At 40.4% G+C, this 12,033-nt stretch overlaps 1 long non-coding RNA gene across 1 annotated transcript in view; it reads right to left on the bottom strand.

Annotated features, from left to right (window-relative positions):
* LOC144577719 (uncharacterized) overlaps positions 1-11,627 on the bottom strand; it is a 51,992-nt gene extending 40,365 nt beyond the window's left edge. Inside the window, exon 1 of the long non-coding RNA XR_013522245.1 lies at positions 11,444-11,627. This is a non-coding gene — a long non-coding RNA (uncharacterized LOC144577719). The remainder of the gene's footprint in view (positions 1-11,443) is intronic.
* Between the last annotated feature and the right edge of the window lie 406 nt (positions 11,628-12,033).

Genomic DNA, 12,033 nt, shown 5'->3' with positions numbered 1-12,033 from the left:
GAAAATTGATGTCACCTGCTGTTACACTTTTCTTTGCAGGAAGGGAAAGGAGAACAAAGACACTCAAAGAAGACTATTCTAGGGTAGCAATGACTTGCACAGAGTTGATGATCAATAAATATTTTTTCATAAATGTTGGGTTTTTTTTTTAAAGGATTGGGGAAAACAATACTGGGAAGATATCTGAATCCTGGAGCACGATACCATTATAACTTTTTTCAATATTTTTTTTCTTTTTTGAGATGGATTCTAGCTCTGTCACTAGGCTGGAGTGCAGTGACACGAATTCAGTTCACTGCAGTCTCTGCCCCCTCGATTCAAGCGATTCTCCTCACTCAGCCTCCTGAGTAGCTGGGATTACAGCCCCGTGCCACCACACCCAGCTAATTTTTGTATTTTTAGTAGAGATGGGGTTTCTTTTTTTTCTTTTTCTTTCTTTCTTTTTTTTTACAGAGCTATTCTAAAGAAAAGTTATAGAACCTTTTAAGCATAATTAGAAGTGAGTCTTCTTTGTGCTTCTATTTATGAGTTTATGCAGAATGCTATTAAACACTGCTATTCCTCTTTGAGTATGAATGACTATACAGCAAATTATTACCTTTATCTTCTTTTTCAAAAGAAATGTTGCAATAGCTTTTTAAAAATTTTTTTAAATTTAAATTTTTTTTTAATGGATTGGAGGTTTCAGTGGGACGGGAGAATCACAAGGAATCAGGTGTTCAGAGGAATGTATTGAGTAGAGGTGAGGAACTAGGATGTTGAAAAGTAAAAAAAGGAGAGAAGGAGAGGAAGAAAGAGGAAGAAAAAGAGGGAGAGAGAACAGGAATATTGCTTCATTCTAAAAATGGGTATTAATAATGGCTGATCAATATTTTGTGTATCTAAAATGGAGAACTCTAAAAATATTTATTGAGTTTACTTGTTCCAGATCTGAGTTGAAGTCCTGGATATCCTTATTAATTTTCTGTCTCATTGAGTCTAAATCTCATTATGGGTCTTACGTATCTGGGTATTAAGATCTCTTATTGTTACATTGATCCTTTTACCACTGTATCTTTGTTGCTTTGAAATCTATTTTATCAAATGTGAGAATTGCAACTCCTGCTTTTTGTTTATTTATTTATTTTTGCTCTCCATTTGGTTGGTAAATTTTTCTCCAACCCTTTGTTCTGAGTCTTTGTGTATCTTCGGATATACCGTTAGGTTTTGGCTGTATCTTTTGATTGGGGGATTTAGCCGATTTAAATTTAGGGTTACTGCCATTTGATGTTAACTAGCTATTTTATCCATTCATTGATGTAAATTCTTCTTTATGTTGATGCTCTTTACTTTTTGGTATATTTTTAGAAAGGCTCATACTGGTTGGTCCTTTCTATGTATAATGCTTCTATGTATAAATGTTGGTACACAGAAATGCTAGCACTCATGACAGAAAAAAAAAAAAAAAAAGAAGGAAGGCAGCCAAAGAATAACTGATTTGCTATTCAGCCTGTTTGTGGAAATGTGATAAAGGAGGTGTTTGGTAGAAAATTCCATCAGACAGTCTATGAAATCTGCTGTGCCCACGGACCCCATCTCATAAGCAAGTGCAAGCAGTTTTTTTCATATATTGGTCATGCCTGTGCCACGAATACTCTTGTCCCCAGTTATTGGACCAGGAATCAGTACTTGAGAAAAGGAGGTGAGGTCAGGTGTCTAGGAAATAGCAAGGAGTGAAACTCTGCCCAGTGGGTTGCTCCATATTAAATGGTGACAATCTGGGCCCATCAGATGCAAGACATGCACAGAGAAGAGAGTGGGGAGTGACAGTCAATCCCAGAGTGAGACCAGATGCCTAGGACAATGAGAACTACTCAAACACTAAGAAGCCACTGTTTCCAGTTCCCCTGAACATTTGAATATCAGAGTTCTAAAGGACTATATGCCTGCTCAGATAGTTCCACGGACTTCCTTAACTTCCTGTGCATTGTTACAATACGTCTTTATAACTTAAGGATATCTCAGCATGTCTCCTCCTTGAAATCTGAAAGAGATAAACCATTAAAAATTTGAAATATAAATATGTATTATGTATGCAAATTTGCTCTATGGGTTAAGTTTTTCCTATACTTGGATAAAATCTAGGACAGGGCTTATAACCTTTCTAGTCATTCTTAGATAATAGAAGTCTTCCATCACTTCCCTCAAAAACAGTCTCTGTTTGGTAATCTAATATTGGTTAGTCAGCATAATTAAAGTCAACAGACAAAACCCTTCAAACATCAGTTAAAATTAAAGGCTCTCCTCTTCCCACCTTCCACTGCCTGCCATGGCAGTGGAAAGGAGGCAGGTCAGCGTCTTCTCTCTTCACTTTCAAACTCCACCCTGCCCACTAATCAGCTACAGCTTCTGACCCCTCCTATGTGAAAGCAGGGGATAAGATCAAAAAAGGTTTTTACTTGACTGGTGCCCATATGATAGTGGTTTTCTCCAGCCTTGGAAGGTATTTAAAGCTGACTCTCAGGTGGGTATTTTCATGGGTTCCTCAGAGGCCCACCTCCATCCCTCAGTCACCAGGAGTCTCACACCTGTGGTCTTTGGGTATGGGCAGTGTACTTGCCAGCTGGTCACTTAGGACTCCTCATTCAACCGGGGGCCACAGAGTCACATACCTTCAGCATCTCTCTGCTAAGGTCTCCTCAGCCCTTCATGCAGTCTTTCTTCGTGGGCAGAATCTAAGATAACAACTCTGGAGCCTCTTGGTCCACTAAGGCTCTCTGTCTGTGAGAATATAGTCACTGCTTACACCATGGCCCATATTTACCTCCAGGGGGACTTGAATAAGTCCACTGCCCTTTAGGTTCAGCAAGAATGAGTCAGACGCTGGTACAGCACATTCCCCAAACATCAGTCTCTCCTTGAAGCCTTTATCTGGCCTTAAAGTGACAAAATAAGCACACTTTTTTTTTTTTGAGACAGAGTTTCACTTTTGTTGCCCAGGCTGGAGTGCAATGGCACGATCTTGGCTCACTGCAACCTCCGCCTCCAGGATTCAAGTGATTCTCCTGCCTTGGCCTCCCAAGTAGCTGGGATTACAGGCATGCACCACCGCACCCGGCTAATTTTGCATTTTTAGTAGAGATGGGTTTTCACCATGTTGGCCAGGCTGGTCAGGAACTCCTGACCTCAAGTGATCTGCCCACCTCAGTCTCCCAAAGTGCTGGGATCACAGGCATGAGCCACCACATCCAGCCTTTTTCTGGTAACATTTTTATGACCAGTTCTAGGGCACATCTTTTGCAAGTCCTGCATAGGTGGTCTGGCATCTCACATTGAAATGGAGGAGTACCTGGTGCCTATTATCTTAGGGCCTCTCCCAAAAATGAGTCTGAAAAATTCCATCTTAACATTCTTATAACATGTATACATAAAGATCTTTCTATGATTCAAGGAACTTGTGGATCACTGTCATTGTTTAACTTTTTAAAAAATGACAACAATCTATCCAATAGGAGCCTCACTTTTTCAATCTGCAAAGACTACACATCTACAAAGTCTATGAAAGTAATGGAGTCTGATATGGTCTCGCTCTATGTCCCCATTCAAATCTCATGTTTAACTGTGATCCTGAGTACTGGAGGAGGAGCCTGGTGGGAGGTGATTGGATCATGAGGGTTTTTTCTAATAGTTTGGCACCATTCCCCTAGCGCTGCCTGTTTAAAAGTGTATAGCACCTCCCCCGCCATGTGTAGCCATGTGAAGATGTGCCAGTTTCCCCTTTGCCTTCCACCAAGATTGTAAGTTTCCTGGGGCCTCCCCAGCTATGCTGCATTCACAGCCTACAGAACCATGAGCCAATTAAAGCTCTTTTCTTTATAAATTCCCAGTCTCAGGTAGTTCTTTATGGCAATGTGAGAACAGATTAATACAGAGTCTAACAGAGTTATGAGGACTAAATGAGATAGCCAATAAAATCTCATCAGCATAGTCCTTGGCAGGTAGCACATACTAAATAAATGCTAGCATTTACTCTTATTATTATTACATATTCTTTCATCTACATGGATAAAAAGAAGTAGATTTAAGCACTTCAGTTGGATTTAATATTTCAATAAATATTTGAGACCCATTTAGCCCCTTTGGTCCCCATGAAGGTGATGAGTGTATATAAGATAATCAACCTAGCACTCCTTCTTTTCACTAATTGCCATTGAAAGCTGTCTTGCTCTTCTTGGTCCAAGAGAAAATCTCTTAATTAGGCTAAGAGGAGAAGGATGACACCTAAATACAACCCTTAGAGAACAGAACTATCAGTGCAATTGTCTGAACTTGAACGGTTAAGTGGGTTTGAAAGGATCCATTTTGCCCCATGCTGGAGTCCCCCTCCACCCCAAGAACATGGAGTTTTGTAATCTTTGTTCCAGCAATCTCAGTGACTCCTACAATGTTTCTCATGGTTTGTTTTTACATATGTTCATTTTATTATACATCCAATGCTTCTTGATGTCAACACCAGAGTGCAAAATAAGAGTGTACTCTTACTATTCAGTTTAATAACTCAAAGCCCCATCTATTATGAGAATGATTTCTTCCGTTGCAGAATTTTTCCTTAACAAGTCAGATTTTCTTAACAAGCCACAAGAGGCTATTCAATCGAATGCCTGCCCTGTGTTCCCACCCAGAAAATCTGCTTGGGGCCTGGAGTCCCTCATTCTCTGTGGCTAAGAGTCCTGCCCCTGGCATTGCTCTTACAAAGAGGTAGTCCAGCACTCACTCAGAGCCTCTGCTTTGGTGACAGAGACACAGGTAGTGATTTCTTTGAAGGGGACAAGGAGATGAACAAAGGATGAAGAAGTAGGCCTGACTCCCATGTTACATTTCTCTAGTTCACAGCTCTTTTGGTTGTGAACTAGAGAAATGCATTCTTGATCATTTCCCCAAGTCCACCCACAGTGGTGGAGTGTCTAGGAGGGTCAGAGAGGTGGGTCTTCCACATCAGTTCATGTTGAACCATCTGCCATGACAACCAGGCCCTGGGAAGAACTGAACTCTTATGCCACATTGTTCTCTCCAGGGGTAAACTTCTCCTTGGGGTCACAGTCCTTTCTGCCTTGTGGCCTTGTACTGGGGCCAGTTTAATCCAGTATAGATGTTTTATTAATATCACAAAGAAGGAATGGGCTTGGCATCCCTATCCTTCTCCTTTGAATCTCCTTGGCTTTTGTGCTGGTTTGCCGTTTATTCACAGCAACATCTGGGCTCCTTTGATAAAAGGAATTAAGCAGTAGATCTTCCCAAGACAAAGATCTGTCTGTGCAAGGCAACTGGATATCTCCACAGTAAGAGAGAGGAACTATACTGAGAAAGAGGAAAATACGGTTCAATGTCTACTTCTGCATGGCAATTTCACTTAAAATGCATGAGAGAAAAACTACTGTTCCCCCTCACTGGGCACCATGTGCTACATATGGTTGAGCCATCTAGAAATTTCCCAATATGCAGTGATTCATGTCAATATGGGGAAAATTTAAACTCGAACACAGACTTCCCACAGCTAACTAGGAGTTAGATATCTAAGAAGCTAGCAGGAGAGCAAGTCCTTTGGGCTGTCCATGCTGAATGAGCTGGAAAAAACTAAAGCTTCATCCCCTTAAGGGTTGGCTAGCCTCAAAACAGATCTGTAAGGACCTCACACAGCACACGTCACATGTAATGATTTGGTGGCAGTTCATTTGCGCACCTATTACAGTGGCAACCCCTCTGCCATTGGTTGAGAGAAATTCCTGACCCAGATGCCAGACACAGTGAGTCACCTGGAATCCCCTGCCCTCCACACCTTCCACTGCTGGGTGCATAAATATATATGTGTGGTTTTGAGAGTTGATTCAAGTAATTTGCCTCTGGGGGGTGGTTTGTACCGCATGTAGGGAAAAAAAATTCACCAACACGTACAAAATTAACCTTTTAAATTCTCCTGTCTAGAGCAAAAAGGATTTTGTCTGTTTGTTGATCTATTCTTTACTCGGAAATGAATAACATAACAGAGAAACTGGTAAAACTGTACTGTTTGCCTTTCAGATTATTTCTGGCAGGTAATTTTGTCTTCACTGGATGGAACATAGCAGCAATGTGGGATTTTTAACTTTTTGAAAAACACAAGTTCATAAACATAGGAGAAAGTCTGAAATTTCCAGTTGGAGTCTGGCTCCAAGAGAGGTTTGCAAAATCTCAAAAATGACAAAGCTCTGAATCGCGGGACATTCTTGGCTTCGCTGATTAAAAACAGCTTTTATAGCGCTCATGTTTTGCCACATTTTCTACTCTTTTGCATCCTCAACTATTATTTATGAGTAAAACCCCTAAACTTAGCCTGAAATACAAAGACCTTGAAAATCCAACCCAAATCCATTTTCTAGCTTTCATGTTCACCTCACCCTCCTTAAAATCAACACCCCAATTTCATAGGATTATCCATTTTTCCTTGTATGTAACATATGTCTTTGTATTTCACCTCAATATCGTTCACAGGATGTTCTTTCTGTTCAAGAGGCTCTTGCTACCTTCTCAACCTGACAAAACCCTGCTCAAAAGTCATCTTTTACCAAAGGCTTTAAAACAGGTCACTCCCTTTTTTGTGCACCTGTAACACTTAGCACTTACTTTGAAAACAGTATTTTCTAGGTTTTAGGAAACAAGTGGTATTTGGTTACACGAGTAAAATTAATTAATGACGATTTGTGAGATTTTGGTGCACCCATCACCTGAGCAGTACACACTGAACCCGATTTGTAGTCTTTTATTCCTCAACCCCTTCCCACTCTTTTCCCACTGAGTCTCCAAAGTCTTTTGTGTCAATCTCATGCCTTTGCATCCTCATAGCTTAGCTCCCACTTATAAGTGAGAACATGCAGTGTTTGGTTTTCCATTCTTGAGTTATTTCATTTAGAATAATAGTTTCCAATTCTATCCAGGTTGCTGTGAATGCCATTAATTCATTCCTTTTTTATGGCTGAGTTGTATTCCATAATATATATATATATATATATATATATATATATATATATGCCACAGTTTCTTTATCCACTCATTGATTGATAGCATTTGGATAGTTCCATGATTTTGCAATTGCAAATTGTGCTGCTATGAACACGTGTGCACAAGTATCTTTTACATATAAAGAATTCTTTTCCTCTGGGAAGATACACAGTAATGGGATTGCTGGATCAAATGGTAGTTCTACTTTTAGTTCTTTAAGAAATGTTCACACAGTTTTCCATCATGGTTGTATTAGTTTACATTCCCAGCTGCAGTATAGAAGTGTTCCCTGTTCATTGCATCCATGTCAATATCTATTAGTTTTTTATTATGACCATTTTTGCAGGATTAAGCTACTACATTATGGTTTTGATTTGCATTTCCCTGATATTAGTCATGGTGAGCATTTTTTAATATGTTTGTTGGCCATTTGTATATCTTCTTTTGAGAATTGTCTATTCATGTTCTTAGCCCACTTTTTGATGGGACTGTTTGTTTTTTTCTTGATAACTTGTTTGAGTTTATTGTAGATTCTGGATATTAGTCCTTTGTCAGACATATAGATTGTGAAGATTTTCTCCCACTCTGTGGGTTGCCTGTTTACTCTGCTGACTGTTCCTTCTGCCATGCAAAAGCTCTTCAGTTTAATTAAGTCCCAGCCACTTACCTTTGTTTTTATTGCATTTGCTTTTGGGTTCTTGGTCTTGAAATCCTTCCCTAAGCCAGTGTCTAGAAGGTTTTTTCCGATGTTATCTTCTAGAATTTTTATAGTTTCAGGTCTTAGATTTAAGTTCTTGATCCATCTTGAGTTGATTTTTTTATAAGCTGAGAGATGAGAATCCAGTTTCATTCTCCTACATGTGGCTTGCCAGTGATCCCAGCACGATTTGCTGAATAGGGTGTTCTTTCCCCATTTTATGTTCTTGTTTGCTTTGTTGAAGATCCATTGGCTATAGGTATTTGGGTTTGCTTTGGAGTTCTCTATTCTGTTCCATTTGTCTATGTGCCTATTTGTATACCATTACCATGCTGTTTTGGTGACTATGGCACTATAGTATAGTTTGAAATCAGGTAATGTGATCCCTTCAGATTTGTTCCTTTTGCTTAGTCTTGCTTTGACTATTGGGCTCTTTTTTGGTTCCAGATGAATTTTAGAATTTTTTTTCTAGTTCTGTGAAGAATGATGGTGGTATTTTAATGGGAATTGTGCTGAATTTGTAGACTGCTTTTGGCAGTATGGTCATTTTTATGATACTGATTCCACCCGTCTATGAGAATGGTATGCGTTTCCATTTGTTTGTGTCATCTATAATTTTTTTTTTCAGCAGTGTTTTGTAGTTTTCCTCGTAGAGGTCTTTCACCTCCTTGGTTAGGTATATTCTTAAGTATTTCAGTTTTTTTCAGCTATTGTCAAGGGAGTTGAGTTCTTGATTTCATTCTCAGCTTGGTTGCTATTGGTGTATAGGAAAGCTACTGATTTGTGTACATTAATTTTGTGTATGGAAACTGCTGAATTCTCTTATTGGTTCCCGGAGCTTTTTGGAAGAGTCTTTAGAGTTTTCTAGGTATACAATCATAGCATCAGGAAAAAAGTGAGTTTGACTTCCTCTTTACTGATTTGGATGCCCTTTATTTCCTTCTTTTGTCTGATTGCTCTGGCTAGGACCTCCAGTACTATGTTGAATAGAAGTGGTGACAGTGGGCATCCTCCTCTTGTTTCAGTTCTCAGAGGAAATGATTTCAACTTTTCCCCATTCAGTATTATGTTGGCTGTGGGTCTGTCACGGATGGCATTTATTACATTGAGGTATGTCCCTGTACGCTGATTTTGCTGAGAGTTTTAATCTTAAAGGGATGCTGGATTTTTTCAAATGCTGTTTCTGTGTCTATTGAGATGATCGGGTATACTATTTTATCACATGGTATTGTTATTATTTGCTCACTCATCTATCTCCTCTGTGAGATTTGAGCTTTTTCATGGAAAGACACTATCTGTTTCTCTACATCTGCCCTGAGCTTAACAAGGCCTGGAGCATAGGATCTACTCAACAAGTGTATGTTGGTTGGTGTTATTGAGGGTCAATAACTTGCTGAGCAGCATATCCTTTTCTGACCCAGAGGCAAAGCACCCAATACCAGGCTTAGCCTGGCTTGGTTCAAAGACCAACCATGCAGTTACCCCAGAAGGATATGAAGATAAGAATGAATACCCAGGTGGATATAAAAACACAGAATCAAGTGGATGTACAATCTGCTCTGATCTTATGCCTTAGCTGGAGAAGCCTGGTTTTGGCCTTGATCCTGGGATCATTCTCTCAACTCATCACTAGATCCACATTTTATTCTTGTGTGTCCAAGTTCCTATTTTGGTAACATGCTGGCCCAAGGATTACCAAAAGTCAGGTTTCTACTTTTCTAGGCAAGACAATATTTTGATTCTTTTTCTAGCAATATAATGGAAATTCCAAAACATCAAGAAGCTAGTTGAAAAGTTTCACCCTTAAATACAATGTTAGGAGCACTGCATCTAGCCCTTTACCTGAAGGTGAGATTCTTCAGGTATCTAAATGATTTCCAGTGGAGGCTTTGACTAGAGCCATAGGGTAAGTGGAATGATGGGGCATGGAGTTTGTGGAGGGCGCTGTGATGGCTCTAAATCATTGCTGCAAATTTTTTGACACTCCTCCCATCTAGAAGTGGCATCCAAGTCCCCAATCCTTGAATCTAGGTGGACATAGAGAGTATGGTGGAAGTGATGCCATGTGATTTCTAGGCTTAGATTATAAAAGATCACGTGGTTTTCTCCTTATTTACTGGAAGACTGCTCATAGCATGATTCGACCTATATTCTTACATGAAGCTTAGGGCTTCATGTAAGAATATAGGTCGAATCATGCTATGGACTAAATGTCTGTGTTGCCCCAAAATTCATATGCTAAAACCTAATCCCTAATGGAATGGTATTTGGAGATGAGGCTTCTGGAAGGTGATTAGGTCCTGAGGGCAGAGCCCTCATGAATGGGATTAGTGCCCTTATGAAAGAGACCCTGGAGAGAACCTTTGCCCCTTACTACCACATGAGGTTGTAGTGAAAATATGGCCATCTGTGAACCAGGAAGCAGACCTTTATCAGACACGGAATCTGCTGGTACCTTAACATTTAACTTCCCAGTCTCCAGATCTGTGAGAAATGCAATTTATGAGACACCTGCATCTAGGTAGTTTGTAATAGCAGCTTGAATGGACTAAGACACACCATAGCAGAGCCAAGTCACCAAAAGAGCTGCTGTTGCCTCCATGATCCAAAAAGCCACCAGCTCTTGAATGACATCACCACTGCCACAATTGGGAGTCCACCACAATCAGGAAGTCACCATGATCTGGTGACTGTCCCAGTCCCAGAATTATATTACCTTGCTGCAATCTGCACCAGCAGAGGGAATGTCCTGGACCCCACTTCTGATCACCTGCAACCAATGGCCATGGTCATGAGCAGAAAGAGCAGGAGGGAAGATGTTATGGCCCCTGGTTTGCTTTCATTTTTGTTTTTTTTTAGCATTCTAGTCTTTGCAGCATAAAAAGCAGCACACTTAAAGTGGGATGAATGTTGAGTGCAAATCTGCAATAGCATCATGATGTCTTTTTTAATTCTACAGGACTATAAGCAATTTAGATAAGCACCTAAATATCCAATATCCCAAAGTATCTGGCAATTTTCAAGTCATTATTGAGATAAGGAAGGGGTGTTCATGAGGGAAAAAAAAAAAAGAGGAAAGAATCCTAAAGTCCTACATGCCTCTTGCAAGTCTCTGCCAGGAAATGGAGCCCTCAAGGGTAGGGTGATATGGTCTTAGTCTTGAAAATGCTTCTGTTCTAGATATTCCCTATTTTCCCTTCCTATTCCAGACCCACTCTTCACTCATCTCCACTGTAACTTGTGCCCAGGGTGGCTGAACTCCACAGATGGCATTGCCTGGGTTCTTGTGCTCCTGAATTCTGGTTGGGCTTAGCCAGTGGGAGGCAGCAGCAAAAGATCAGATGGCAAGGAGAGAGCAGTCAGCTTGTTTATTCCCTGGCTCCTTCTGTACCAGGCTGTCATTTGGCTGTAGCTACTTTTTTCTACCTAATACCGCCACCCAAGTCAGAGCCTTTGTCAGGTTAGCCCCAGTCCACCAGCAACAGCTCTCACTGGTAACTGCCTTCCCTTACCCTTTCAGACCAGCAGTATTAATGACTTCCCACTGACTCTAGTCATGGAATGTAACTACCATTCTCAACCTTTGCAAGAATGCTGGTTACTGAGTGTGCTGTTTGTTTACTGCTTGGACACAGACTTCAGAATGATTGCTAGTCTTCAGAGACCATTTGCCTGTGCACTCTCTCACCTCTTGCACAGCACCATGCTTTACAGATCCCAGGTTCCACCTACCTGGTCAGACTTTCTTCCTTGGATTGAAGCTGGGTCGGCTTCTTCAGGAGTGGTACTCTCAGTACATGAGGCAGCTGTGGCTCCACATGAAGTCTCTTGAGATCAAGTGGGCTGGCTTTGAGAGGACAATGGCTGTCATTGGCTGGATCTGTGGTTCCAAGCATTTATCTGTAGCATCCAAGCATCACCTGTAAAGGGGAGAATAACAACCGTCAGGATTGAATAAGGTGAAGTATGTAAAACAGCGGAGTACACAGCAGACAGTTTTACAAATATTAACTATCACCTTTCAGATGCTTGGCACGCTTTCCATTTATCTCCACGATTACATTTTTCCTTCTGCTAATTAAGTTTCTTATTGGTAACAAATTGATGTCTTAACTAGTACTACAATCCTGGTGGTCTAAATCTTTGTTCCAGCAAAAAAGGAATGAGAAAAGAAAAAAAAAAAGGCAAGGCAGGGGATCTAATCAAAAGTCATTTTCACTCCTGAAAAGAGAACACTGTGCAGGGTCCCTAAACTTTCTCACTTATTAACTTGTGGTGGAGAATTGGCGAAAAAGTTTTTACTGTGGTTTGTGAGTTTGGTC

This window comes from Callithrix jacchus, chromosome 9 (assembly GCF_049354715.1).
Source record: "Callithrix jacchus isolate 240 chromosome 9, calJac240_pri, whole genome shotgun sequence".
In the NCBI taxonomy this organism is placed as follows: Eukaryota; Metazoa; Chordata; class Mammalia; order Primates; family Cebidae; genus Callithrix; species Callithrix jacchus.
The sequence above is the reverse complement of the archived record's forward strand: the minus strand, read 5'-3'. Positions and strand labels throughout refer to the sequence as shown.